Consider the following 27,611-nt stretch of genomic DNA (forward strand, 5'->3'; position numbering starts at 1 on the left):
TTCTTAATGGAAAGTTACTGAATACAGTAACTATGTAAATATTGAGTGTTTATTTCCTCTAAAAACATTTTAGAATTGCAACAGAACTCTGCAGGGCATAGATTACAGAGCAGTCATTCACACCAAGCTGCTGGGATAGCGTGCTGACAATGGAACTGGATTATAATCAGAGCCTGCCATGTCTTAGTGCTCAGTGAAGCAGGCATTCTGCATCCCACTGTCTGGCCACGGAATAATGATGGGAAAAATTCTTCCTTGCTGTAGAGACAGTTTTCAAAGGTCCTGGGATTACTTTTAGTCCTGGCCTGGTGCACTGCTGCCGTGGGACTGCAAATGCAATAGATGTGGTGAGTTTAAACTGTGTAGTACTCAAAAGCTTGTATCTTTCAACAGCAGAAGATGGTCCAATAAAAGATGTTACCTCACCCACCTTGTGTCTCAAGCCACCCACACCCCGGCTCCGCGCCAAGGGACAGCCTCCAGCACCCCGGCTTGAAGAAGATGGGCAGCAGCTGCCTGTCCACATCCCTGGGTCCCAGTCGGCGTAGAAGCCTCCTTTCCCCCAGCTCGGACTGGGTGGCAGTCGCCCACTGCCTGAGCTGGCAGCCAGACGGCAGCCGCCTGCAACTTGCCCAAGTGGCAGCCCCTCTCCCTGGCTCAAAGCCCAGTGCCTAGAAAACATGTCAATTCACTGCTCTATGACAGCCCCAGATTTTACCAGTTACCCTCTTTTCCTGTCTCTCTCTCTCACCCCTTCCTCTTCTCAAATCTATGGCAAAAAATGTGGCATGGTGCTTTCTATTCCCCAGCATCGGCATGCTGCTCAAAGCCTCCTAGCTTCGGCCAACATGACCTCTAGCCCAGGTACATACTTGAGTTGTGCACCCCTGGTGTAAAGGTGGTAACCCTACTCACATTAGATCTGACATCTGTCCTATCACGGCCTTGTACACTCAGCCCTTCTCCCAACACACGGCTCACATTAGTCGGTAAATATAGAATCCCGTGGAAAATTGAGTGTTGGGTACTTATTAAAGTTTTCAGAAGCTAGGGGGGACTTGCTACTTAAAAGGTTGTGAAACACTGTTCTACGGGAGGATGAGTAAGGTACCAGATCTACCTTCTCCAACAGCATTTTTTTCTGCACACCTCTAAATGTCTATTTACTCCTTTCCTTGTAAGCAAAACATCCCTGCTTTAGCCCAATGGAGGGGCTAACCAACTGCCCTGTTATTCTCGATCCCGTTCCTTACTCACCCAACATCTTGTTCTATGATCCCACTGCACACTGAGCTGTTCTTTCCATGGAGCAGGTCACAATGGCACCCACCCATCTCAGCTCCCACCCCATCGACTGGCTCCCTGCCTCACCAGCGGCTCACTTCAAACATGTTCCTCAACCTACGCTGGCCGTAAACATGGGGCTAGAGCGGCAGGCTGCACAGCGCTGCTCTCTCCATCAGGCTGCCCCATGCTCCAGCCACATCACCATGAGCGTGGGCGATTTGTGTCCCAGTGGAAAGAAGACTCCGGAGGGTGGTTAGGTTTGCAGTCCTCTCTCCGCAATGGGAGAGAGAAGCAGTGCTTGGGAGCCTGGGAAACAGGGAGCGTCCTGGGTGGTCTGGGAAGCTGAGCAGCTCTGAATGCCTGGCATTTGCCAGCCTTTAATCCCACCTGCCATGGTGCTGCCCATTCGCTCGGCCCCGGGTGCCCTTTGCAGTGCCTCATACCCCACCCCACTCTTCACCAGCCCAAATAATGTGAGGCACTTTGCAAATTTTGCCACCTCCCTGCTCGACCCCAGTTTCAGATCACTGACAAATAAACTCTGTGGCCTGCTCTCCATACCTCTCAAACGGCTCTTGGCCATCTAGGGAGTGAAACACAAACCCTAGGGTGAGGGGCACCAACAAAGGCATGCAGGTAGGGAACTTAAACAGCTGCGGGATTCATCCTTTTAGTGCAAAAAAGGAAACCAAACCCTCTCCTCCTCCACTATCCGCGTAGAGCCTTCACTTCCATAGTGTTCAGTGTCAGGACTCCATTTCTGCAGCCAGCCACACTTCCTGCTGACTAGATCAGGCCCCTGCACAGCCAGGGCTTTGGTAGCCAGCTTCACACCGCATGGAAAGCAGTGGATATTTCTTGAGTTGGGTTGTTACATTATAAAACAAGGTGAACGCGAGCCAGACAGCTGCCTCCACACAGGCACAACAGGAGGGGCAGACTTGCCTTCTTGTTGTTCATATATTCCTGGGACTTTGTGGCTATTTATTGAAACCACTGTGACCATACAGCCGTGACCCTTGTTTCCACTCGCCATCTCTGAAACAAAGCACACATCCCATCCCAGGGGACGCTCAGACGTCAAAGCGTGTATCCCCAATTCCTGCGATCAGATTATCCCCAAGGAAAGGACATGCTGCCCTATCAGCACACACGCTTGCCTGTTGATTCAGTTCTGGTGGTTTTCGGGGTTTGCATGATAAACATATTTTGCTCCCTCTATTAAACAGGGGTGGAGTCAGGCTAAAGCAGGCGTGAGAAACTTTGAGGCCCCCCTGTGCCCAAAAAACTCGCCCCCCGTCTGGGCAGGTATTTGTCTTTCCCCACTCCCCCCAAAGCCTTGATTTGCCTCCAGGTGAAATAGCTCCAGCCCATCCCTGAAAAGGGCAGCCCGCCCAGCACAGAGTTGGGGGCTGTAACTCTGCCTGGTCCCATGATGCAGCCATGTGACCAGCCCCAGCGAGCCCTCGCCTACCTGGATTCCATCCTGCTCGAACATGCTCTTTCCTGGAATCTCTCATCCCCATAGAGAAGGTTTGAAACTTTAGCGAGGGGCAGCAGCAAAGGGAGAAAACAAGGCTAAGGAACCAGGCTGAGGTCAAAACCCGTGGTGCGGAGGGTCATACATACCCAGCCAGAGGGGACCCACTGCTTTGGAGGGCAGTGTAGGGTGAGTATCTCTATAGACAACAGTAAGACGCTAGGGTGGGTTTTTGTGCCAGCTCTGTACCACCAGCATGCAGCAACCAGTCTCAGGGCCTCACTCCCACGCCCCGAGACTGTGGAGGGGAAGCTCCATAGTCAAGTATAACATGCAAGTGTCCACAGCAATCGGCAGCCCGAGATCTGCAGCCAGATGGCGAGAGGTGGCTGAGCCAAGAAAGAAACAGAGACCCTGGGTCAGCCTGAACCAGTTGGATCAGGAAACTAGAACAACAGTGGAAAATGTTTCCCCTACAAATATCCCCATAATTGCAATGTAAATGCCCACAGCAGGAGGATTCACATTCCTACAGATTAGACTGGGGCTTCTGGCTCTCACCTCACGCTTAACTGACAGCATCATTTGCTGAAGAATACCTCGCGACATTCCAGCCTCAGACAGCTCTGCCCCGGTTCCAGGAGGAGCAGCCGAGCCGAGCAACTGGGGGAAAAGCAAGGGGCCCTGACTGTGCAGTGGCTGGCTTTGCATTACAGAGCAGTGAGCAGTAAGGGGATCACAAGACAAGTGAGGTAGCCCATCAAAAGTAGCAAGACAACCCAGCCCCCCCACCCCTTCGTAACTCCAGCACTGAGCCGCAGCAGCGTCTCCTGCACTTGCCCCTAAAAACCTGACTTCCCACATGATTAGCAAACAGCTTCATTTCCGTTGGTGGCCAGGAGTCGCCCAGAGCCCTGCTTCTCGGGTGCAATCCCTCAGAAAGGGCCTGTGCGCTGCTGAGGCACCCTTCCAGGCACAGCCACTTCCAACAGCCCCCGGAGCCCTCGAGCGGGTGGAGGGAATGGGGTGGGAGATTTTTCCTGCAACCCAGTGCCCTCGTGCTCTAGCCCTGGCTTCTGCAGCAACCCAACCCCCACCCGCGCAGCAGGTGCCCGGCAGCCCCTCCATCAGCAGGCACGTCTGGAATTAGACTGCACAGAGCAGGGCAATACTTGCTGGCGGGAGCAATCCTGTATTTGCAGGGCGATGGACTGAATGGGTCCCAGTAGCTCTCAAAAGCAAGGCCTGCCCGTTTCTCAGGGATACTGAAGCTTAACCAGGCTAATATTTTCTCCCACTCATTATGCTTCTGGGTAAGTGAGTTTGTGAAGCTCTATAGAAAGGCGACATACATCCCCACCCCCAGGCATGCTTCTCTCAGAGCACAGCCATAGCCACTGGAATTGCAAGGGGAGTTTGAAGGAGGGGGATTGTCAGGGTCTCCTGGATGCACACGAAGTCTTTCTTTGGGAGGAGGGAGCGCAAGCACCTTTCAGTCACTGGCACCGAGAGGGTGATCCTCCCTCCCCCAGATAAGTTTAGTAGCAAGAATACTGCTCCATTGTTCTGCTCGAAACTTCCTCTGCCTGGGGGTTATTTGCTGGATTAGCGTTCGCGCTCTCTCTGGTAGAGAATTCTTTTTCCCTGTGGTTTGGTGACTGAAAGTGAACAAACAGGTACTCTTCCCCCCCCCCCCCATCATCTGCAAACTGCTCTGACTCAACATGCACAAGTGCAATAAACTGCTTTGATTGCTCGCATTGTCCCTCATTCAGCACTGCCTGCTGTAACCCACCCCAACCGCTTCCAGTGGCTTTCAGCCAGTTCTCAACACTGACTTGTGAGGACCCAGGAGGACTCACCTGGGGAAATCCCAGCCCCTCCCATCAGCGATCAGATCTCTGCGGCTCAAGAAGAAAGGCTGGCGGTAGTTACAGTTACCCATTCCCGCCCCCACTAATCTTTTTAAAGACTCTTGGGGGGTGTGGAGAGTTTTTTAAAAGGTTTTAAGGACAGATTTGTATCTCCATGGAATTTTGGCTCCTTCTTGGTGAGTGAGGAGAGGAAATCCCAAGCCCACCAATGGCCACACAGCCCCTCTGTCCCCTGCAGCAGCTAGGTCTAATCCCATATGAATTGCAATCTCCCAACCGGCTGCAAGGCCCCTGACACCACACCTGGGCCCAGATTTCGCTTCAGGCTCACTCAGTGGAGGTTGTGAGAGGTTCCTTGAGAGCCCCTAGAACCCGCCTCTGGGTTTCTATTGAAACCGGCCCAAATTGGCTGTTTCCTGTGGTTCCACATGAAACCCAGGGGTTTTGAGCAAGTGTCACTTGGGTATTTGGCTCTGTCTGAACCCAGAAACTCAAAGCCAAACTCAAGGGGGCTGCAAGACTGACTGGCATGTTCCCAGCAGCACCCTGAGAAGGACAAATGCCAAGTACAACTCAGAGCTAGGCTGAGCTGGACTGGACAGTGAGTGCATTACTGCATTCACTGCCTGCCCCCAGGGCTGTTTCTGGCATAAACAACCACCTGAGCGATGGCAAAATGAAGCACAAAACGCATGCATCGGGGCAGTCTGAGGGGCTTTTTTCTTTCTTTGTGGAGGTATAAATATGGAGCAAAAGGCCCTTCGCTTAGTGGTTGCCCAGGAAGTTGAGATGGGGAATTTATTGCCATCCACGAACAGTAAAGAGTCCTTAAAGAAATGAAATCCCCAAACTTTACCTACTCTACAATTTGAGACAAATTCAGCACAGCCCCTGCAGCGGAACCCCACCCAGCGTGCTTAATGTGGGAGCAGCCATTGAGCACCAGAGCAGCTGCTGTCGCCCTGATCTGGTATTTGTAGGCAGCCCCCCCCGCCCCCGCCCCCCCCCCCAGTGCCCTTGGCCAACCCCGGCCCCGAGTTTGTGCTGTGATGGCTTCTTGGTATTTTCACAGCATTACGAGATAAGGATGCAGATCCTCTAGACTGCAGAATTTTCTTCCCCAGGCAGTGCCTTCCCCTACTGCTCTGTCATTTCAGATGGGCTCCATCTGTAAATTGCAGGACAGAAGACATCTCTGAGGAGTTATTTTACTGGAGCTGCCTTAACTGCAGCAGCCTGGCACTGGCAGGAAGTGATCGGGGCACGTACTCCACCGTGCCAACTTCCAGTGCAGAGACACAGATTACACCGAGAGCTTTCCTGTCTCATGCTCTAAATACAGAGAAGCTGCTTTCAGAAGGGGAATTTCTGCTGCAGCCTGATTGGCCACTCCTCAGTTATATCAGGGCAAAGGCTATCTCAGCACAAGGAAATGTGGGTTGTGTAACCAGAGGGCCCTGCCAAGCCAGGCCAGCCATTGTCCTGGGGAGCACCAATTCCTGACCCCTGCAGGACAGTCGCACTTGAAGGGTTTTAATCACAGCCATTTGTGCTTAGAAAACAAGGAGCCATCAGTTAATAGATCAGGGACGTCTCCAGGCTTGAAGTTGAGCTCAGACAAACTAGTAAATACCGAGTGTGCTTTTCTTTGTTCTGACAGACCTGCTCTGTGGTTCTGGACAAGGCACATCCTTTGCTATGCCTCAGTTTCCCCATCTGTAAAGTGAAGGACAGCACCAGCCTCAGAGAAGTAATTAGTCAATGTTTGCAGAGTGCCATGAGAAGGAACAGCGCTAAGAAACATTTAAGCAACTCCATTAAAAATATGACTGGGCCAAAGCACGTGCTGTAACAAAAATCATCCCTGTTAATGTAAAATATAAGCTTTTTACACTGCTATTGTCTATTTGTCTGTTAGCTAGCTAATCATCCTTTTTACGGATCTTAGTCCCATAATATCTAGGCACTAGATTACAGCTATAAAAACAAAAGTGCAAATGGCTTTGCTGCAGGGGTCAGAGAGAGACTGACGATACCAGGCAGAGAATGATTTACCCCAAACATTCAGCCTACTGGAAGCCCAGACTGGAGCTTCAACTCGATACTAGAAAGAGCAGAAAACGAACTCCTAGTGCTCCAACGTTCCCCAGAGGGTGGGAATCTCACTGCATGATTGACAAAACTAATATAGACTTTAGATTCTTCTGTGCAAATATTTGCATTAAAAGGCAACAAACGTTCCAAATGCTGGATGGCTGATGTTACAGATTGTAAACACAAACAAATTCTGTGTACATGGAGAGAAAACGACATTAAACCATAGAATCGTTGGAATGACCCAATGGAACACTCACTGAGCAGGGCCAGCCCTAGACCAAATGGCGCGCCATGCAAGGAGAGCCTTCAGTCCATTTCTTGTATTGCATTGTATAGCCTGTTTCACCACTCTGATGCCCGATTTGCATGCATGATTTATTCCTGTCACACAAGACGATAAATTTACCACTAGGATCTGTAAGTCTGTATTTATTTAAAAAAATCTGTTTCCTCTAAGGTAGAAGGTTGCACAAGATTCTACAAAAGTCCAGAACCTTCTAGGTTAGTGAAGAAGGACTCCACCCATGGAATCCCTGAAACATTTTCCTTCAAACATTCTATTTTCCCTTTCATCACGAACCACAAAAGCAGCACCCCCGAGCCCAGGGACCCCCCAAATCCAGTATCCCAGGTGGTTACTTGGGTCACTTGCCCCTAAATCCAGCCGTCTCTGACCTATCTGTCAAAACAGGGGGTTGCTTGGTAACTGCTGCTGCACTCACAAGCAGAGAGAGAACCAGAGCCAAAAACCTGCGTCCTGCCAAATTCAGGGCCCACTTGCAGTTCATGGCTTTCAGATTTAAAAAAGTCAGAACATTTGGGGTTCGAGTTCTGTTTACTTCTGGCAAAACGTGAATTCTGGACATCACTTTAATTTTATCGCCTAAGGAGCCTTAAGAAGTGGGAGAAAATTATTTTCAAACAGGCTTCCATTGACTTCAGGAAACCAAGTTAACGTTAGGTGAAAAGCGATGCTTTGAACGAGGCGGGAAGGAGACAGGGCTTCCTGGAGTTTCAGAAAGATTCTGACCCGGCCTGTCCCCACACGCACTGCTGGATTCTGCACTCCCTAGCCTGGTGTGCTTTTATTTCTCAGTGAAACAGTGGCTGAGCAGTTACAAAAATGGGCATTAAAGATGGCCTCCCTTGGGTCAGAGACAGGAGCCTGCCTCTCTGGACAGTCCCCCCAGCACGTGTCCTGTCATGTTGTCTCAGATACACAGCGATGCCTGTCCAAGGAGCTCCGGCCGTAGCTGAGATTCTGAGGGAAGGTCAGATTTGGGGCCTAAACGACTTGCCATGAAGTCCTTGGTTAAGTGACCTATAGACAGCAGCACCCTCGGTACATCACCACATTTCCCTGGCTGGGAACCGGACCTTGCCGTGTTCTGCTTAGCCCACTGGGCTCCACAATAGCATTGTCCACCACCAAATAGGCACCCTAGCGAGGTCAGGGGGCCAAGAAATCCAGACTTGAGAAGCCAGTTCTGACCCCTCCCTCTCCTGACATAGGTGGTGGGGTCAGAGATTTGGGTCCTGTCCAGCTCTGCCGGGCCAGCCTAGGATTTAAAGGCAGGACCGATCTCTTGGCTTCCACTCAGAGTTCCAAGCACAGAGATTTCTGTGCAACAGCAAAACTCACTCTCACTTGACATTTCTTGCGCTCATGACACGGATGGCGGCACCAGGATGCATGGTGGAGAAATCCCAGCATAAGGAAAGGAAATCCAGACCCTAATTAAGGCCAAGGTTTGAGAAATGCAGGCGTACGCATTCTTTAATCATTCCCACCTACATGAGCTCTGTAGGCAGAAACAAGCCACCTGTAGTCCTTGGCATAAATGTTTATTGACCCAACTCGCCCAGAGAGGGCGCCAGCGGGCAGTAAAGATGGAGGTCTCGGTGCGTCTTTTCCCTGCTCAGTGGGGAGGGCGAGTTTCTGGGCAGAGTGTGGGTACAGGGACCTGGGCCAACCATGGGAAAGCGTCAATAACCAGCAGGCTGCCGTCTTTTTCCTATCAGACCTGCCTGAAAGCCTTTCCTTTCCTTTTTTTTGGTGCAAAATTGAAATATAGCATGTGCAGAGTGGCTGTTTTGGTTTGCAGAATTCCTGGCGCATGGTATGTGTCGCACTTACTGGATACAGAACAGAAATGAGCATGGACTGACACTGCACTTCCAGCCCTGGTGAAGATTCCCAAGTCCACAGTTCCCTCCGGGCAGCAGGTCCTCCCCGAGTGCCCGCGGCCTGGCGTGAGCCGAGACAGGAGGTGTCTGTCATCATGCAGTTGCTGTGGTTAGCACTCAAGGGAGTGGAGCGGGTGTCAGCTGCACAGCCAAGGCACTCCTGTCATCTCCCGAGACGTGATGGGAAATGGGAAAGTGAGTTAGTGACAGTAGTTTGTGGTTTTGTTTTAACACCTACATCATAACAGTGTCACATGGTGGCGTAGTTCAGCACAGCCAGCTCTCTGCTCCAGAGCCCTGGGACTCGCAGCACAGGGTGTGACGGGTCAGAGTGAGCTGCAACAGGGGCCTGCCTGGGCCATGCCCAGCTCCAGTTAGAAGATGAAGGGCTGAGTTATGCGGTGGGGATTCAAAGCTGTGCCCTCAGAGCTGGTGGATACATCAGCAGGGCTCGAGCAGAGGAGAGGGGCTAGGGTGGGTATTTACCATTCACACCTGCCTACAGCAGACGAGGTGACTGCTGTACCTGTCATGGCATCCCTAAGCCATCCACCTGCCTTCTGACAACGAGGCCTGCAGACCCCAGGTCGCAGGAGGCGTGAAGGTCTGAACAATGGCATGAGCCTGGTGGTCTGGGACCAGCTGGTTCAACGAGCAACACTAGAGACTCGCCTAGTTTCGCTAGGCAGAGCTGCATCGTCCGCTGGGAGGTGCTGTGTTTGCAAACAGAACTGAAAGTGTCTAATTGTGGAGAAGGGTTTACATGAATTCCAGCCACTGTGAGCCACAAAGAGCAAGCACAAACCGTGGAACGGATGCCAAATAAAAGTGAAAAAAAAGTTACAGCTCTGGGCTAGAGAGAGCTGGCGAACGGCGATGGGACACGGGAACTCTCGTTGACCTGCCCAGTGCAGCCTCAGTGAGTCACCCGTGCTGGCGCTGGATTCCAGCTGCATCCAGCCTCTAGGAAGGGGAGAAGCCGCAAAGAAGTCAGCAGCAGTTCCCTCCCTGGAGTGGAGGAGCAGAGGTGTCAGCCACATCAGAGCGGCTGGAATGAGTGTCAGAGGAGCTGGCTACGCTGCTTCATGCCAGCTGGGGACTCCCCCACTGCAGGGAATACTCAGTTAGGGAGATGCAGAGGTGTGCTGGCCCCTTCACACTGCCTGAGCAATGCAAAGGGGCTGTTTCACCGCTCAGAAGCCAGCCGCAGGGCCTCTGAACCGATGAGCATGACGGGTCCTGCCACGATACAGAAGCTGCTTTAAAAACACTTAGCAAAGAGAAACATAGACAAACCTCAGTTTAAGATGACAAATGATCCTATTAAATACATGGGAGCCCCCATTGCCTCCCCCTCCTCTCTACCCACTGCCATCCCTTCCCATCTCTATTCCCCTCTGAATTTTGCCTCTATTCTCTATTTTATCTTAGAGATTTTTCTTTAACTAGTTGGATTGGTTTGTGAATTGCGTAATGCAAATAACTGATTTATACTTTAGCCATTCATGTTTTAGATTTGCTATCTAATCTTAGCGATATTTGAAATATATTATGACAAGTTTATATTTAGTGTATTTATTTCTGTATATAGATTAAATTTGATACAAATTTTAAAAATATATCTGGCACAAGTTCAGCCTGACTTCAGTGGTGTTGTATCCACTTAAAGGGCCAGATTTAGTCCTGGAATAAGTATATTCATCAGTAACAAAACCAAAGAAACAGAACTACCAGGAAAATAAATTTGGACCCAACAAGGCATAAAATAAAATCTAGGCAGCTGGGCACAACTAAAACTTAGTTAATGAAGAAAAATAACCCTGCTCCATCAGAATATTCTTTCTGCACGACAGATACTTTACATGTGCCCTGCTTTTCCTGCACCCACGTCCCATAAACATCTATCAGACTTTAACAAGCAATTCTATTTTGGGGAAAGCAGTTGAAGGGTCTCTTGCAAATCTCTGTATTCAGACAAACAGGGAGGCATTTCGGTTCCCCACTCTGAAAATACTGCATGATTCCTTAACGGCTCTCTCCCTGCACTGGCTAAAAGAAAACAACTCGCAAATGCAGAAGCAGTGCCTGCTGATGACTCAGCTTCGGAGGACATTTCTTCTTGTTGTAGGTATCACTCACAGCCCAGGGCGCTGACTGAGCAAGGAATAGCCCGGCTGCTGCTCCAAGTAAGTCCCCACCTTTCTGAAAAGGTCACCTCCAGCCATCATCCCGGCAGCCAGATAGGAAATGAAAATAAACCCGCACTAAGGCAGCCTATGGCTGAGCACACTGGCAGCCCATCACCAATAGAAGTGGGATGAGTCTAGTCATACCAAAAATGAAGCAAAATCCCCCAGAGATTGTCAGTGAAAATCCCCACTGCGTTCTGGGGTCGGTGTGACGGCAAACTCGCTCTCTCTCTCGGAGATGAGGAGTCGCTGACAGAGCCAATGACTGGCTGGTAGCTAGAAAAGACTCGCACCATGGCCAGACCGAACACTCAGACGAGCAACAAGGCCCTTTATTGCCTCTGGATTTCACGCAGCTTCCAGTGCCTCCCACAGGCTCCAGAGCGTGGGAAGAGAGTCATTGGATCTGAGCCATCTTCCTGCCAGGGGGGCCTCGTTTCTCAGCTCGTCACCCACTTCCATCCCAGAGGATCCCAAACTGCTCCACAGAGGATATACACAGGGATGCCTGGACCCACCCCCACAACAGGCAGCATGTCATTGTGCTCCTGATACATGTCCAAATGCTGAGCCCTCGCTGTGAACGCAAATCCCACGTGCGTCCCAGCCTGCTCGGAGTAGCCAGAACTGACAGCTCCTTTGGGATATGTCTCTGCTTCCAGGAGTCGACTGCCATGTCCGTAGCAGCAACAGGAGAGCGGAGGCTAGCTCGTTACGTTGGGTTTGTTTCTTTGAAAGGTGATTGTTTGGTCAGAACGTTGGGAGTGATTTTACAAATCATTGTCACGTGAGCACCAGAAATCACCGTACGACGCGTTACACAAACCAGTGCAGCACTTTGTGCTTAGAGAAACAAACATTCTACAACTACACAGTCCCCAAGTGTTTCTGTTTGACAGGGCAACACAACTCAGGACATGCTGCAGAAACCAATCACCATTTGCCCCTCCCAACAAGGACTTTCTTGAAGTGATATAGTCAGAATGGGTTTTCTGAGCATTGAGCCAGTCCTTTGGCATTCGAAGACACGGCTCCAGGGAAGAAAGTCATGTTTAAAAGTTGTAGGTGCTTAAATTTTCATACCCCTATTGTGACTCTCGTCAGCGAGGTGTAGACCCCGTTTTGAAGGGAGCATGATTACAAATGCCAGTCTAGCGAACCTTTCCCCTCAACTAATCCTCAGCGAGTACTGGATAAAAGACCAGCTGTTGGCATAAGTCCATGTACATCAGCTACCTCCACTAACAAGTGTTCCCACACTTATACACTTGGCATAATTGTTGCTTGTAAACTGCCAGAGGTTTTTTTCTTTAAGTTTGCTGTGAAATGTCCTCCAAAGGTAACAGGGGGTGAGGAGTTCTTGGCAATGCGGGCTCTTGGGGGTAGATTCTGCTCTCAGGTTTATACAGGTGCAGTGAGAGCGGCAGCGAGCAAGAAGCTTTGTCATACAAAGTGTTTGCTGAAGCCCACAGAAGTTTACACTGTTGCTTGTGAGGAATTACTGTGTAGGAACCCACCCAGCTGGCCTGCCACCTGCCCTCTGCACTGGCCATCTCCTCACCTGGGTCTTTGAAATCTCTCTCCTGGTTAAATTACTTGACTGGTTTATTGTCAACGTGACTGTGTCCCAGTAGAGGGTCCTGTGAACGCCGAGCGATCCATCAAACAGACACACACCTCTGGCTCTGGGATGGTCATTTTAATGACAAAATAATCACAATCCAGCCCCCTGCTAAAACAAAACAAAACTGCTGAGAACAGACCCTGGGGTCACCCAGCCCTGTCTCTGCCACCCGACACTTCGCAGGAAGGTGAAACTCACCATAATGCACCTATGCAGCACTGCACAACTGGCTAGGAATGGAAAATTCCTCTTCCCTGAGCCCTGTGGCTATGAGTTGACAGCCTGCAGCAGGAGCCCTGAGCAGCTGGTGCCCTGTGAGCTGTTTGTGGTGGTGATAAAAGCAGCCAACCTTTTGTAAATCCAGCTACAGTAACGGGCTGGCAGAACATTACTGAACTATTACTACAGTCTTTTCATCAGTAACGTATTAATTTCCATAGTGCCAGGAGTCAGAACAAAGCTAGACTTGGAGATCACTGGAGGATTTTGCAGATTGCTAATGGAACGGGCCCAGGTCTAAGCAACATGATGGGTCTGTGCCTCTCTGAGGCTGGAGCGAGCGCTTCCAGCTTCGCCCTCGTTGTACTGACTTCCACATTAGCGAGGAAGCTGGAGTCTGTTCACACCAGAGCCATGCTGGGACCTGAAGGTGGCAGTTCTGTGTGATTACCCCGTTGAAAGAGACAAAGAGCAGACCTCTCTAGAGAAAGGTTGGGGGCAGGAGGGGTGGCAGGGAAAATCACCACAGTGCAAGTCTTTGCTAGGTAGAGTGCCACTCACAATGTGATCATTAACTCAGCATCTGTAAGGGTCACACTGGGCAGCCGGATTCATTTCTCCAGTCGCGACCCGGTCTGTTTGTACAGTGCTGTGGGGCTGGAAAACACCCAGCAACCCAAACAGGTGAATAGGAGGAGGTCTAACGGATCCACACACATCCCCTCTCAAGTGCTTGTTCTCACAAGACAGGCTGGGATGATAGAAAGACAAATAGACAAGAACTTGCTTTTTTCTCACCATTAGCCTGGTTGAGTAAATTCCATCTGAGCAGTAAATACATTGCCTATCCCCCTGATCCCCTTTCCTTTTACATGGAGTCTGGAGGGTGGCGAATTTGCCTATTGATCCCTCCTACAGCCAGCAAGAGGACATGTAGGAATACAAATGAGTGGTCACTTTGGAGACTGCCCTGCTGTGACAGCAGGTACCCTAAGCCCTGAGAGAGGACAGTGCCCTTATGGGACGGTGGCTTGCCTGCAATAATCTGTTGCCAGTCTCAAAGCCCTGTACGAAGTGGGTACTATAAAGCCCACGTTACAAGTAGACAAGGTTAAGGACAGAGAGTCGGGGGCCTAGAAATAGTCTCAGAGCGTCAGTGGCCAAGCCAGACACGGAACCCAGGGATCCCGACTCCCAGGCCCTGGGTTCTAAGCACTAGAACATCCTGCCTCCTTAACAGCAGCTACCTTACATAGGAGGCAACAGAGCCGTAGCCTTGTTAAAAGCAGAGCCAGCATGGGGTGCGCTCCACTCCGACACTGCCTGCAGGCAAAGCCCGACCTGCACCAGGCAGTGTCCTTTCACCACATCTTACATCCCGCAGGCAAAGCTGCTGGAAGACAAAGGCTTGTTTTCTGGGTGGCTTTACTTATTTAATTTATGGAACACCAGCTCCTGGAGGGAGAAGCAGTCCTTGTGCCATAGCAAGTGAGGGAGGAGACGGCATCCTCACACCTGGGCTTTTAGTGCATCCCGCCAGGGAGAGCAGCAGGCCGGCAGCAGAGAAAACCAAACAAGCAGAAGTGAAACTTCCTGGTGGGGGTGGGGAATTGTATCACCAGACCTCAGGTGCACTGGTTACCCAAGGCATTGCAAACACCCTCCCCGGGCTGGCTGGAGGGTGAGCAAGCACCAATCGCCATGGAGCACTGGCCCAGCATGAACCCCAGGCCTTCCCCGTTCCCTGCCCACCACGCTGCTCGCAGAACCCGTCACACCTCTGCCCACACTGGCCAGTCTGGTCTGACACAGGGCCAATTTCCCAGCCACTTCTGCCTTTGCAGGCACCTTAAACTAGCGGAAGAAGAAACCATCCTTTTAAAAGGTGGGGCAGAGGGACAGATCTCCCTGTCCAGAGCCAGCTTGTGCTGGGCACGCTTCCCGCACAAGCTCTGCCGCTGCCCCTCACTACTGCTGTGTAGACCCCCCCTCCCCAGTTCTGCCCATGTTCCATAGCCCTGACCCGTCACCCCCTCAGCCTCCAGTGTCCTCAATCTGGCCTGCAGCCCCGCTATTATTCCAGCCCCATGGTTCCTCTGATCTCAGACAGCCAGTCGTGAGTGGGAGGTGAGCACATGCCCACTAAGAACCGGGTTGGAATCCAAGAGGTAAAAGGCCTTCTGCTGAGCCCACCAAGCTGCTCCTGGTGCCTGCCAGGCAGCTCCAGACAAGAGCAGAGGTTTGTCTCGTTACAATACATGTTTGTGCAACACCCGAAAGTCTAACCGAGCCCAGATACACAGAGCATTGGATTTCAGACAGGAAATGTCGCCGGTTTGCCGAGGCAGCCTGCAGCATTACCCTCGGGTTTCACTGGAAACGAGTAGAAAAATACAAACAGAACTAGAGAGTTGAGCTGGGCTCAGGCACCAGCTGCACTTCACATACGACCAGCTGGGATCAACTGAGCACCAGGCAGGAGATCCCTTCCCCAGGTCTTTCAGCTGCCACAGATCACAGCCCACTGTCACCTAGCTTCCTAGGGCAGGTTGGGACAACAGGGTGCTGGATCGTAACAGCCAGGACCGTGTGCTGCTTTGCTCTTGTAGGGAACCAGGAAAAACAGACCTTGCAAGCAATAGCAGCATTTACTCCAGCTCAGGAATGCTTCTGCCAGCTACACGCATGGACTTTCACCTGAACGTTACATAGTGCCTGTAACACGTTCGTGCAGGGCTCCTCTGTGCAGGTCCTCTGCACCCCCAACTACCCCGAGAGCTCAGCTTTGTGCTCCCCCCAGTGCAATGTATTGACAATTGCCTGCCCACCGCCATCTCTGCACAGCCAGGCTAGCTTACTAGCTGAGGGGCGCTTGCCCTACTCTGTGGATTCTCCCTTTCTGGCTTCCCCCTTTACCCTTCCCCCAGGCCTGGATATAGCCCCTGGCTAGTTCAGCAGACAGCTGCTTCTCCTTCACCACTTCACCCACTCCCATTTACCTCCCTTAACTGGGGCTGGCGTGACAGCGGGCTAGCTAAGGGCTTGCTGCCCGGCCCGCTCACAGTGCCTCACAAACAGTCGCTGATTAAACTTCACTCCTCCTCCCCGCAAACACATTAGCCCCACTTCAGATGTGGAAATGGAGGCAGAGTTGGCAAAACAAAAGTTTCCGCACAGCGTGAGTTGGCCACTGAGCTGGGAGTAAAACCCAGGACTCCTGGCTCCCCGTGTTCTGCTTTCACCACTAGACACACGCCCTCCCCACAAGGGCCCTGTGGGAATAGCTGCCAATCTTCCTCCAGAGGGGCTGGCTCAACATACTGAGCCCAAAGCCAAATGTGGGATTAACCCAGGCTCTGCCAGTTCTAGTCAAAGGGCCGAGGAAGAGCAGGATTTGTGTGTTGTGCTGTTGCTGGGCCCAGCTCAGTGGAAACTGACTAAATTAGTGAGCAATATTGGGCAGGTTAGTGATGGCTGGGACAGGGTGTGTCTGTGCCACATGCTGACCTGATCCCTCTGAGCAGGACACAGCCCAAGAACGACAGATCCTCGCTGGGTCCATGCCAGGGAGCAGAAGTGAGGCAATGATGTCCTGCCAAGCAGAGCAAACTCAGCAGAGAATTTCTATCCCTCTGGGTCCCCAGTGGAAACGTCTTTTTCCCCTGTCGAAGCAAACCGGACATGCCGGGCACCAATGGAGAGTTCACACCTTACAGCAGCTTTGGGTTTCAAACCAATTGCGTGGCAAGGTGCCCAGTGGGTGCAGCCCAGAGGGCATGGGGCTCTATTACTGTCAACGGGGTCTGTGCCGTTCACCCAGCCTCGGGGCTTCCTGGACAGGGCAGCCAGGAAACTCCACTGCCAGTTACCCATTAACCTTGTGCTTAGTAGAGATTGAGGAAGGAGAGTCTCTTTTCCTAGGTGAGGCCTGTGACATGGAGGGCAGGCAGGTGAAAGGACAGTGCAACAACACACGCACGGACCCCGGATTGTGACTGGTAACAGCCCCTCACCTGCCAGGCCACAGCTGGATGATTTTAGGGCATGACCCATCTCCTGCACCACATCCAGGATCCCCAGCTGTCCGGGGTGCTGGAGCAGGGCGTATGGGCTGCATCTCCCCACCCCCGCAGCACCCGAAAAGTACAGTCCTGGGTGGTGTTCACTGAGGCCTCAAAATATACAAGCCAGAAGCGTCATTGTGCCACACATCCCTGGAGTGATGGCGCTGCAGGGTAGGGGCCTGACCCTGACTCTGCCCCTGGGTCCTTCGCGCAGGTAGCCTTCCTAAGAGCAGCTAGTCCACCCGCAGGGGCCCTTGGCCATTCCAGGGATAAGAGACAGCGAGGAGTTAAGAACATGCGAGGATTTTTTGGAGACCGGGGCTAGCTCTCTACAGCAGCCCTCAGCCACGGCAGCAGGCTCCTAGAGGAGGGTTTGTTGTGTGTCGCATCCTCTCTACAGGAGCCACAGATGACCTCCCAGAACGCCCACACGAACTAGGCATCTCTGCCCTGTTTGTGTGTCAACACGTCATGTGCCTCAGTCAGATGATTCTGGAATTTTTTTCCACCTCCCTGTGTTTGTGAGAAACTCTGAAACGTTTACCTTGGGGCAATGAACATTTCCCACCAGTTTGAGGCTCTATTGCTCAATCATAAGGTGCGATATTTCTTGTAAACATCTGTGGCTGCCCGGTGCCTTGAATACCAGCTCCATCACGTGAAGCGTCCTCAGAGAAGCCTACCAAAACACTGTGCTGGGAGCCTGGTTGTCAGTCAACACGTTCTGCTTCCCTCTAGACACCAGGAGAGAGGGGATTTAATTTTAGCTCCCAGAAATCCTTATCTTTATTTACAGCCTTACTAAGTATCTTCCACTTCTCAGCTCCCTGAGTTTCCCCCAAAAGTGCCGTGTCTGGGTCTCGCTCAGGCAAGATTGGTTACGTTTGTTATTGGAAAGATTTTCTGCAGAATAAAGTTCTGTGCAGTGTCAGATTCTCTTAGTAGCTCGGTTTATCAAATGAAACAAGGCATCACGCCGGCCTTTTCTATCACTTACAAACTGTAGCTAATTTAACTTGCAACAGCCTCGAGAAGTGTGTGGGGAGCTCACAAATCCAGAAAGAGGAAAAGGTGCAATGAGGAGAGAAGAGAAGCAGAGGGGATGTGGAAGGAGAAGTTCCTACGTGACCATCTTCTGGCCAACAGTATGTAGAGAAAGTCCCATGGGCCCCACAGGCCTCTGCTGCAAGCTGCATGCAATCAGCTGGCTTGCCCTCACTCACTCTCCAATTCCAACCCTTATTTTGCAACATCCTATTGACCAGCATCTCTGCTCCTGGGTCCAGGCTGTGGTCTCCAAACCAGTTGCTTTGATTCCTACAGCTCCGCCTCCCTTTTTAAACCAAGCACCACTTCTGCAGCAGCCACTTGAACGGGACCAGTGAGCTGAGGAAAGGCTAGCGCACAAGACAAATTGGAGCCTTCCTCGTAGCCCATGGCCCTCAGCCACCGAGGAGCCAGGGACAGTGATACAGCAAATGAGGAGACATGGGCACATTCGGTGCGATTCATTCCCAGCAGACTCAGTGGAACGTGGCTGAGCCCTTTGCTGGCTCTCCCTGGCGAGCCCTCACTTGCTCGGAATCCAGCAGCACTAATGGGCGCCCGTTGTGCCTTGACCCCAGAACTGCTACAGCTCTGCCAGGAACACTGCAGGCTGCTCCCTTCCCAGCGTCCCCCAATCTCAGGGGATCCCCTTCGGGGGAGAGGGCAGCCAGTCTCCAGGGTTATTTGTCCCTTGCCATCCCAGCAGCGGAGGTCTGGCTGTACCTGCCTGTGATGAGGACAGGAGCCCCAAGCGCAGAGCTCACGTTTCAGAGGCGGCTGAGCAGCCTGCAGATGACAAGGCCTTGCCGTCTGTTGACCTGGGTCGGCTCACTCACCTGTGTACACATACATTGCCCTAGTGCTCAGGGACCCCTTCCGCCCCATTGGGCGAGGTACTGCCCCAAACAACAGAGGTTAAAAGCGCCTTTTCCCATCACTGCCCAGTAGTCTAGGAGTAAAAACATTCAGTGCACTCTGGTTTCCTCTCTGGGAGGATACGCCGCAATCGGCCGTGGTCTGGGGACATGACAGATTTATACATCCTCCTCCTGACGGGTTTACAGCCTGGCAGAACCGGCTGCGAGTCAGGGAAGAGAAGCCGGCTCCATTCGTAGCTGTAATCATTGTATTAGGGGTGGCCTCTGCTAAGCACAATGCATTGGAGCGGCCTGGCAACAGCACAGCTTCCCTGGCAGGCCCGGGTACCTGCACGATTTGTTATTGCACTCGCTGAGCCCTGGTGTTTATACATAGACATGTTTGTGAGCTGGGCTCAGCTTCTTCCCGGATTCAAAAACAACTGAGACAAGAGCAAGTGGTCAAAATTTTCCATTGTCAGAGGAAGTGACCAATTAACCAGAGCAAGCAGCCTGGGGCAGCCCTGCCTTGCAGCTGGCCTGGGGCAGCCAGCACGAGGCTCTTGAGCAAGTGATAGCAACAACACATCAGGAACAAGGGGAACCAGAGCCAGAAAAACAAGGGGCTGTTTTTAAAGAAGTGAACAACAAGGCAGTGTGCAGGGCCTGGGGCACCAACAGGCTGTGTGGCAAACCGCTGTTTGGAAAAGCCCCATGGCTTCTGGGAACGGACCTAGAGCCTCCCACGGGGTGTCCCAGCCCCACACTAGGACCAGCAGGAGAGAAGGTCTCTCCCTCCAGGGATTATTCCTACTGAGATGGCGCCTGGAGCCCCAGACCCCCCACGCCAGGCGCTGCACAAACCTAACAAGACAGTCCCTCCCCACAGAGCTTACAGTCCAGGTGCAAGACTCGCTGAGTCAGTGCTGGCCAGAGAAGCACCAGTCACTGCTCACCAGCTGCCGGGCCACCGTCCCTGTTCTGCAGGCATTGTGGCAGAGGAGGTTTGAGGGATGACAGCTGGTGGGGTTGCGGATGTTCAAGGGGGGGCATGGGAGAAAGCAAGACACGTGCTGGAAAGTGTTTGAAACACCCAGAGCCTGTTCCCAGTACAGCACAGCTTTCCACAGGAGTAGCTGCTCGGAGCGCCTCACCTCACCCCATCTTACACAGGGGAGCAGAGACCGGTGACAAGTCACAGGCAGAACAGCTGCCCCCACCACGTGGCTTGCCCTCGCGGGCTCTAATCAGAGAGCACACCAGGGCTCCGTGGCTGAAGCCTCGCCGCTCTCCTGCGGCCATGCCTGTGACTCGAAGGTCCGTATCTGAACTGCGAGTCTGGTAACGTGGGATTTGCCTCATGCCCTTGGCAGATCCATGCCACACCGCGCCACGCAGCACCTCTACTGCACAGCAGATTCACCCTTGGCAGGGCAAGCAGGCGTTTGCCCGGGATGTTAAGCAGGGCTGGGAATAGGGGTTGTAGCTCTGTGCAAGAAGGCGGGGTTTCTTGTCACACGGGGGAGATCAGCAAGCCGTGCCGGGTGCTCAGTGACCCAGCAGAGGACTGCTGCCACCGCATGAGATCCAGCAGGGTCCACATCAAACAACGCCAAAGGATTGGGGCAGCCTGATCCACAGGTCAGGAGCCGGGGGCTTTCCTTGCTCCTCTGCTCCATATCAGTACATCTCCCATCCCTTCTGCTATTGCACAACGCTTGCCTGATGGCAGGGAGAAGGCTGATGTTCTTGGAAGGGAAGGAAGCAGGATGAAGAGCCAAGCAAAGGTTTACAGCTCCACCGAACAGCTTGCCCAGAGACTGCAGGGAAATGTCCCGCCCTGTGCTGCGCCCTTTTCTAGGAGGCTCTCAGAGCAATTTACAGGACACACACCCCTGCATTACTTGATCCCCAGAGGTTCCCTTGCCCCTCCCACCTTCAGCCAGCTGCCACGTTGCTGTCACCCTAGACCCCCCATCACGGAAGGTGCTTGGGGGTTCATCTCCGAGCCAGGTTCTCGGCAGCCCGGGGACGGAGCGGGAAGTCAGACTGGGGAGGTTGGAGCAGGCCGCACTACACACCTGGCTTCCTCGCCATGCAGCATGGAACTCAGACTCCCTTGTGGGTGCGGGTGAAGCTAAGATTTTGAATGTCCCCGTGACAGGGCCACAGCCCTGCTCCAGCTACAGGGAACATGCCCAGGGCTTTTCTGTTCTCCCCCAGGCACCGCACTTCTCTAGTGGCCTCACCGGCGTTGCCCTGTTGAAGCACAAACTCAAGCTCAATGCAGCAAGTCTCCAGGGCGGCCGCTCCCTAGCACTAACCGAACCCCAGAGCCCCTCTCAGCCTGCGCCAGGCCCAGCAGAACACTGACAGCTGCCTTTCCGGGCACATTCCAGAGTCCTGGGCAGGGATCTCTGGGGCAGGCTGACCCAGACCTTACAGCATTGCCTGGCAGACACACGGGAGTCACTGTTGTAGTTTGGATACAGATTTCCTGACCTCCAGCTTCCTTCACGTCTCTGACCCTCTGTGGGTCAGGCTCAGGGGGAGAGGTCTCCATCTGCTGCAGCCCCACGCCCACCGCGGGGAGCGGGACTCCCTCCGTCACTCACAGCCTGCAGACTCCCCACGTGCTCCAGCTTCCTGTTTGTTGAGGCAGCCGCCAAGGCAGAGTACCCGTGAGAGCCCAGAAGTGCTGACCTGCTTGTTCCTGGCTTTAGCAAAACTGAAAACATGCACCCCCTTCGTGACGGTTAATCCCCAGCCAGCATTACACGCGCACGTCCTTGGCCAGGGAGAAACCACACTCCCATGCCGGAGCCACACTGCGCATTCCCCGGCCCAGCTCAGGAGACTTGCAGGACTCTCTCCACTGCCCACTCACACCAGGGCCCAGGAGACGCCAGTCTTGCCTCTCTGCTAATGGTACCAAATGCCAGCAGCATTGTGGTACCCGGCCCCTAAGCCAGAGACGCCTGGGTGCTAGGAAAGCAGGCCCTCACATCACAACAGCCATAGCTTACAGCTGGCACCGCTTGTACCACCAGCCCGGGCAATGACTAGACATGGAGACTGAACTCGCCTCTCCTTCCTAGGCGGCACCCGGTCGAGGCACGCTGCAGGGCAGAGCCCAGCCCACCTGCGCTGTGCAGGAACCGAGCTTTTTGCTGCCGGCTCCAGTCTGTCCACATGATTCTTTGCAACAGCAAATTGGCCTGGCTCCTACGCTGCAGCGACCGGTTATCCCGTGACATAGGCAATGCATTACTGGTTTCAATCCAAGCTTAGAAACACGCCAGGCCTTTCCTACGGCCACTGCAATACATGCAGCTTGCAGAATTCAGGCCTGTAACTAAACAGAGCAGAGCTGGGCTCTGGAAGCACAGCACAGTTTTGGGTCTGCACGAAATCTGCGCAGCTATGTTTATCTACAAACAGGCTTGTCTAAACACACCGTGTCCATAGCGTAGTCAGTGTATTCCCCACTAACCTAGTGAACTTGGCCTAAAAGCCAAAAAGAGCTAAAGAGAGCCAGATTCTGATCTCAGTTACACGGGCCTGAATCTGGAGTAACTCCATTGACTTTAGCGGAGTCCCTCTGGAGTTAGAGTGACGCATGCGAGAACAGGATCCAGGCCCCACCTTAGCCCCGTGATGGGGGCAGCAGCAGCTGGGCTGAGCGCACCACGTGCTACAGAGCCCTGTGACTTCAAGACCTCTCTGTTACAGCAGCAGCAGCAGATGAAACCACAAACCGAGAGGAAACGTCTGCAGACGGACTCGGAGCGGGAGCCGCGTACTGAGCAGATCTGCTCACACAGAAGAACAAACCCAGGGGGAGGGAGAGGGGGCTTGATGATGGTTTCCTTTAGAGCCCCAATGGGTGCACAGTCCCAGCCAGCGTGGTCGAGGACTGGATCTGGGAGTGGTGATGAGGATTTATATTGCCACAGTGCCTAGGAATCCCGGACACAAAGCAGAGCACCATTGTTACTGGTCTGTACAGCGCCTGGCACAGAAAGCCACAATCCAGTGTCAGGCAGGACACGACCAGTGGACAGAACAGACAGGGGAGCCTGGTAGGGAGGACGAGAGAATAGAATAGAGTTTGGCAGGAAAGGACTGGCAGACAGGACAGCCCCCCCAGGGCAGCGAGGAGTGTGCTAGCCCCTTTAATACCGCGGGGGAGGGGAGGACAAGAGGCCGCGTGAGTCGCCTGTCTGCGGCAAAGCCTGGAATACAGCCCAGCTCTCCGTCTTGCACCTTAGCCACACACCAGACTCAGAGCACTCTGCAGGGCCGCCAGGCGGAGCCGCCATTTCCTAGCACTGCACCTTACGGACAGAGTCAAATCATCCGAGCAGGTTTCCCTAGGCTCTGCTGCACCTAGAAGTCAGGCAGCAGCATCCCAAGATTGGCTGCATCAAACGCTACAGAGGTCCCTGATCCGGAGAAGAACCATTGGCTGGTGGCTAGAGAGACAGCTGAGCACACTTCTGATAGCGAGGGCACATCAGCGGGACTATTTTGAAGCCAGTCCTGCTCTACAAAGCTTCCCTTTAAACACTGCTTCCCAGAGGGAGATGCCTGAGAAACTCTCAGTCTGCTGCATGTCAGAATGTCTCCAGCCCTCCAAACCATCCGTCGCTGTGGGGAAATCCCTCACTTCGGTCCCTATTCATTTGGGATCGCTCAGTTTTATTCTCCTGCAGAGGAGGCTGGGGAGGGAGCAGTTCGCACCGGACAGAGGAACCGCTGCACAACCCACGCTCCCTGCATGGATAATGGGTGCGTGTCCCTTTGTGTGGGGACATGACACACGGCACCTCGCGTCTGGGTGCTAGCAGGCTCCGCAGTCAGAGCCTTTCCCCCAGCAGCAAAGCGCCAGTCCTGGCAGCCTCACTGGCCCGTTTGGTCAGGAGGAGGGAGAGCTGCCAGCAGGTCCCCGGTCAAGAGTCAACCCAAGCCCAGCTTTCGGCTGCCCCTTCCCTGGTTTCTTGTGCTGCTGCTGGGCAGCTTGGAAGAAGCTGGGGCTTCCTGCGCAGCTGGCGTGGAAAGGCCTGGCGGAGGGTGGGGAGGAGCTGGACCAGCTCACAGGATTCCTGCTGCTTTCAGGGGGTAAATTCTGCCCCAGGTAAATGCTCGGCCCAAGTCAAGCCCCAGCTACAGGAGGGTGGTTGGCGAGGCCACAACGAGAGCAGAGGTTCAGTCTCGCTGCCCCAGGGGACGGGAGCAGTGCGGGCAGGTGCTTTGGCAGAACAAAGTCAGGACTAGGCAGGAAAATGCTTCCAGCTGCCAGCCAGGAACAGTAGCACCTACCTCCAGGGAAGAGGAACTAGCCCTGGGAGAGGGAAGGGGGACCAGAGTTCAACGCAGGGGCAGAGAGTTAGTGCATCAGAGCCCTGCCGCCCTTGCTAATAAGAGCATAAGAACAGCCAGGTTGGGATGGTCCATCTAGCCCAGGATCCTGTCTGCCAACAGGGGCCAGAGCCAGGCGCTTCAGAGGGCATGAACAGAGCAGGGTGGCGAGCGTGTGATCCATCCCCTGTCGTCCGGTCCCAGGTTTGGGGAACCTGGAGCATGGGGTTGCATCCCCGCCCATCTTAGCCAATAGCCACGGATGGCCCTGTCCTCCAAGAACTTATCCAATTCGCTTTTGAAGCCATTTATACTTTTGCCCTTCTCAACATCCCCCGGCAGTGAGTCCCACAGGTTGACTATGCGTTGTGTGAAAGGAATTCCTTGGGTGTGTTTTAAACCGGCTGTCCATACGTTTTACAGGAATAGAAAATACAAGTGCAGAAGCAGAAGCGTACGAAAGAGGCCAGGCAGCTCCCGGCGCAGGCGGGGCGGGGGTGGGAAGGGAGTTGAGGGTAAGGGGACAGCGGAGAGAAGCTGTTGCAATGAACGGGCTGTCCTGGGGAACACATTCCCCAAGTTTTCCACGAGAGGCTGGAGCCGTGTTTGTTTGAACCGGTTCGTGTTTCACAAGGGCACCGGGGAGGGAGCTGCCTCTGCTGCCCTATTTTGCACCATCCATGCAAGTTGCACAAGGGGTTGACTCAGGTGCCAGCTGCCCAGGTCGGGCCAGTGGGATGGGCTTGTAACCCGAAGGGGCCCTGCAGGCAGGGTTTGTGGCCTGTCCTTTAGCGAGATTATATTTATGGGGCTGTTTTTAAACAGGCCCAAGAAGCATACGGTGACGCAGACAGACAAACATGGTGCCCTGGGAGGGACAGACAGACAAAGGGCAGGACAGGGTCAGCGCTAGAGCAGCAGAGAGCTTGGAGGTGCTGCTCAACACAGAAACCTCTTCTAGGCCCACAGGCAGCAGGAGGAAGGGAGAAGAGGACAAACGCAGCAGCACGAGAGCGTGAAGCCAGTCACTGCAGTTCAGAGAAGCCTGGGGCCACAGCTGAGCCATTCAGCCACCCGTCTCCCACGCGAGGTCAGCCGCAGAGGTGCTGGGGACGTAGGCAACCTGCCTAGATCTGCTGGAAGCACAGCCGTGGCGGGCGCTTCAGGCACAGGCGATAACCGGCTCCTGGAGGGGAAGCTGTGGTGTGGCCCCCAGGGGGGATGCTGTCCCAGCCCTCAGCCAGCCCCCCCCCCCGGAGCTTGGCCACTAAACTTGCCACCTGTTCTGGGGTGGGGCTGGGCATGGGTCCTCTGTGCCCCCCATAAACAAATCTCTTTCCACAGCTCCCAGCAGCCCAAGTTCACAGGGGCAGGGGGCTGCGCTGCTCAGGGCCAGGCCCGTTAACCCTCACCGTGAGGGGACTTAGGGGCATTCGCACACACACCTGCCCACGGGGAAGTGGCCCAGCAGGGCAGAGCCAGCCTCGCTGCTGTTTTGCGCCAGACCAGCCTGGGGAGCACAAGCTGCACGTTCGCAGCCCGAGACACCCCCACGCACTCCTCCCAGGAGTCAGAGGCTGGCTGGGAGCACAGCGCAGGGCTCGCTTGTTTGTCTCAGCCTGGAGAGCTGGAAGGACTCCAGAGCTGCAGTTCAGGAATCTGCAGCTGATCAACAAGCCATCTTCCAGCAAGGACACAGTGCCATCACCCCTCCCCAGTCCCCGCACAGCCTGTCCCCTCAGCTGCCCCACCAGCTGACCCAGCCAGAGCCCACCTGGCATTTCACACTGCCTGGGCTCAGCCTTGCCATGGACTTCTGAACCTTGGCGGGGGAGGACAATGACCCCAAAAGAACTCCCCACAAAACACACGTCTTGCCAGTACAATACCTCAGAGCCTGGGCTTGCTGGCTTCTGCCCCCGAAGGCAGGAGACTCATGAGGCTCTCAGGAAAGGGCTGGTTACCTGGGGAGAGCAGCTCCTCGAGCAGGAGAAAAGCATCCCCGCACCTGAGCAGTCTGCAGGGCAGCCTGGCCACACCCTTACTCCAGCTGCTCTCAGCTCATATCAGGAGTGGCTAGGATGCTTGGCCATTAGCGGCAGGCCCTGCTGCTGCTGCTATGGTGGGAGGTCTTGTTTAAATTGCCCCTTCCTTGTTCATTGAGAGCAGCTGTTGTTCTGGGGGCGTTTCAGCTCAGTAATTTGCACCTTGTCTCCAAACCACCAACTGCAGCACCAGCCCAAGGAGGCGGCATAACAGGGCTCCTGGCACACAACAGCAGAGGCAATGGGCAACTTCCCATGCTCCTACCGACTTCAGCAAAGCCGGACAAGCCCCTCGCTCCTTGGAGCCTCTGCTGGGGCTGCCCACAAGGGGGCAATTAGCCCAATGCGGTGGTGGTTTGGTCAGCTGGACACGTGTCCATGGGTCCGGATCACGCCATGAAATCCCTCGGACAGCCCCGCCCTGGGGCACACTGTGCAATGACTGGGTTTGTGCTGCCGTCAGTTGCTTGAGAGCCTTGTGTCACTGCTGTGCCCAAACAGCCCCCGCTGGGCGCCGGGCGCCCCATCCCTGCCGTCTGCAGCAGCTGCTGCTAGAAAACGAAGCCAAGCGGCAGGGGACGCTCGGGGGGACGGGGCTTGGAGTGCCCGCACCCTCTGCTGGGGAACAGCCCCAGCCGGGCCGCCACGGGGAGCTGGCGAGGGTGTGCAGCACCGAACGCGACTGCTGGGTGCGTGTTGGAGTGACGGCGCCTGCTCCTCTGTGCGCGGCTGGAAAATACATTCCAGAGAGACACTGAGCCAGAAGGGCCTGGTCCAAAGCCCATTGATACCACTGGGAGCCGCCCAGGGAGCAGGCCAAGGAAGAGTGACAGGGACAGGACCGTGCACTGCAACCTGGCCATGACGACAACTGAGCGCGCCATGCTCCAGGTGCCATGCAGCTGCACGGCACGGCCAAGCCAGCTAGACAAGCTGAGCAAAGGGAGAGGTGCTATTACGGTTCCTCTGCTGGGCTAGTCACTGCACCCGCACCGGGCCGCGGATGGTAAACATTGCCACACAACAACCCTCCGCAGTAATAGACAAAAGCGCTATAAATACACAGGCAGGCTGGAGTCTGTCCATAAGACTTTGGAACCTGCTGAGATAAAAAGATTTGAGAGTAAAAAGGTCAAAGCACCTGCCCAATCCTCTATTTATTTCTATTATGAAACCTGTCCACCCGATGCCAGCCTGGCCACGGTACGCAGGCGCACGCACTTTCTATCGGTGGCTGTTCTGTGTTCATAGCTAGTATAGCTAGCTGCAGTACGTGATAG

General features: G+C 53.9%; 1 long non-coding RNA gene across 1 annotated transcript; it reads right to left on the minus strand.

The window, feature by feature from the left end:
• On the minus strand, window positions 1-26,214 carry LOC137161653 (uncharacterized). Its single transcript, XR_010922149.1, has 3 exons — window positions 26,176-26,214; window positions 12,676-12,843; window positions 1-327 (listed from the first exon to the last, which is right to left on the minus strand). It is a non-coding gene; the product is annotated as an uncharacterized lncRNA (long non-coding RNA).
• Window positions 26,215-27,611: the final 1,397 nt, after the last annotated feature.

The sequence above is a fragment of the Emydura macquarii genome, unplaced genomic scaffold, assembly GCF_026122565.2.
Source record: "Emydura macquarii macquarii isolate MOO-44397 ecotype Brisbane River unplaced genomic scaffold, CSIRO-AGI_Emac_v2 contig_306, whole genome shotgun sequence".
Lineage (NCBI taxonomy): Eukaryota > Metazoa > Chordata > Testudines > Chelidae > Emydura > Emydura macquarii.